This window comes from Sinocyclocheilus anshuiensis, unplaced genomic scaffold (genome assembly GCF_001515605.1).
Source record: "Sinocyclocheilus anshuiensis isolate Anshui unplaced genomic scaffold, SAMN03320099.WGS_v1.1 scaffold55, whole genome shotgun sequence".
Taxonomy (NCBI): Eukaryota; Metazoa; Chordata; class Actinopteri; order Cypriniformes; family Cyprinidae; genus Sinocyclocheilus; species Sinocyclocheilus anshuiensis.
In genome coordinates, this window is record NW_015549647.1 from 924,816 (window position 1) to 927,464 (window position 2,649).

Below are 2,649 nucleotides of genomic sequence, written 5' to 3' on the forward strand. Positions count from 1 at the left end.
ACACCAAATACACAAAATAGTGTTCTTTTTAGCAACATCATATGACTCCTTTAACACTTTTAGAAAGTATCACACTCATAGCACTCTTTAGTTTACTCTTCTTTTAGTAGGGCTTTTCCATAATTAATTTTTTTAATTAATTGGTATTTGTTTCTGTTTGTTTATGTCACAGCTGAACAATTTTTAAATCTTTCTAACTAATTAAATTGACCTGCCAACATTTTTACCGGCCCCACTACCAAAAATGATATGCCTTTTGTTTTTTTTTGGTTAAAAGGATATTCCACCCCAAAATGAAAATTTTGTCATTAATCACTTACCCGCTTTTGTAAGGATAAAAGAAACTCGGATGCTTTGCTCTCCTGGGAGACAGACGGTGCACTGGCATCTTCAGGACACCCCACGGAGGGGTGGTGCGGGAAACGCCTCTCTCACATATGCATCGGTGTCTTTTCATCTCCTCCCTCCACTGGATTCACTCAGAATAGTAAATGTTCTATATGAATGCAAATAAGATTTACAGTCATGTTTGGTTTCATTTGAATAGTGTCAGGGTGAGTGGTACAATGGTATTAATCTTACAAAAGTAGACTAAAAGATAATAAATACTGTGATTACTGTAGAGGGTCATTCCATGCAAATTACCTTCTGTTCCCATTGAGGTGCAAAGTCAAAAATAATAAAATGGAGTCAGATTGAGTTAAACCTAAATTGAATAACCCTGCACGCTGAAAAGACCGAACACTCAAGAGACCTTCATCCGCCACTGGATACCTTCCTTGGACCAAGTGCGCGGACCTTACACTTTGATTTGAACGAAAACAGCGCATCCGTGCAGCGCGGCTGACACAGAATAGCGTACGCTGCTTGCGTTCAGCGGATATTCTCCAAAATGGTGCTACGGTGATGTTGAGAGACACAGAGGAGACGAATTGTTGAATAAAGTCGTTATTTTTGTTTTCTTCGCATACAAAAAGTATTCTCGTCGCTTCATAACGTTACGGTTGAACCACTGATGGCAGATGGACTATTCTGACGATGTCTTTCATACTTTTCTGGACCTTGACAGTGTAATTTATTTGGCAGTCAATGGGACAGTCACAAGCCTCCCAGTTTTCATCCAAAATATCTTCAATTGTCTTCCGAAGACGAATGAAGCTTTTAGGGGTTTGAAACGACATGGGGGTAAGTGATTAATGACAAAATGTTCATTTTGGGGTGGAGTAACCCTTTAAGTGTTAACAGGCCTCAAACTCCCTTACAGTGACCCTGGGCCATCTTCATTGTTGTGCCATGTGCATACAGTACAGTACATGTTCAAAACATCTCTCATGTGCTCTATAAATAAAAAGTTGTACTTACTTGTCACAAATCATACTTACACTGCTTTGGCACTTGAATCTTCTGCGACATTGAGCTCATTGGCCACGAACTCCCGATCTAGGGGAACTTCAGGCTGACCTGATTCGGAGACGTATTGTTTTAAACAAGGGGGTTAGGCTTAAACATCTAACATCATTAATAACAAACCTGACGACTGTAGATTTGTTATAAACCAAACACGCAAAAATAATCATAACCTTAGCCCAACGACATGATGCATTTTGTCATTTTATGAGTATTAGCTCACCGCTTTTCAACTCTGTGATAGTTGCCATTGAAACAGTTCTGCACTTCTCAGACGCTTCCGCTAGAGGTCAGTGTGGCTCTTACTATTAGTTTTACTAATGCTTAGCCATTCCACTCTAGTACGGGACCAAATAGCAAGTGCACATTTATTTATTTTTGTATAATCATCATCATCAATGTAATTAAGTAAATAATTAATAAATTATGAATCTTCATATTCTTAAAACCAAACAATATTGTTTAATTAAAAAAAAAACCTTTATTACACTCTTTCAAACAACAAAGAGACATCATCATTGTTAAGCACACTCATAATAAATTCAAGCAGCATACCTTAAAGACAGAAAAATGAAACAAACAAACAAATAAATATTTCAAAAATAAAAATAATTACAAGAGATAAATATTAAATACACTTGATATACATTTCTTAAACATTTATTGTGCAAGTAATTTAAAGAGTTTAAGGGCATTCCTTTAAAGATTGAACTAAAATAATAATAATTAATCTTCATATTGTTTTTCATAAGCGAAAAAAAAAAACAAAAAAAAAGTTTTTATGAAAAGCAAACAAACTTGTATACAACTTATACAAATAATAACAGGCATTATAACTGTTAAACACAAATCCAAGCAGCATACATAAAGAGATAAAATGAAATAAACAAATAAATACATACATATGATTAAAATTAATACAATTACAAATGATGAATATTAAATAAACTTCATATATATCTAATCAATAAATATTGTGCAAGTAATTCAGAGAGTTTTAGGGAAATCCGTTTTTCAGCTGTTTTAAATGTTACAAATTATTTTTCTAAAATAAAATTAAACAACGTATTATTTTTAAAGGATCAGTTTTAGTGGAAAAATGAAAACACACACACACACGCACGCACGCACGCACGCACGCACGCACACGCAATCACGCATGCACGCACGCACGCACGCACACACACGTGACGGATCACGTGACGTCACGCGGAAGTGAAGATCGAGTGGAAAATTTTCCGC

At 35.5% G+C, this 2,649-nt stretch overlaps 1 long non-coding RNA gene across 1 annotated transcript in view; it reads left to right on the top strand.

The window, feature by feature from the left end:
* Window positions 1-777, top strand: part of LOC107660014 (uncharacterized) — a 10,139-nt gene extending 9,362 nt beyond the window's left edge. Inside the window, exon 3 of the long non-coding RNA XR_001630965.1 lies at window positions 671-777. This is a non-coding gene — a long non-coding RNA (uncharacterized LOC107660014). The remainder of the gene's footprint in view (window positions 1-670) is intronic.
* Window positions 778-2,649: the final 1,872 nt, after the last annotated feature.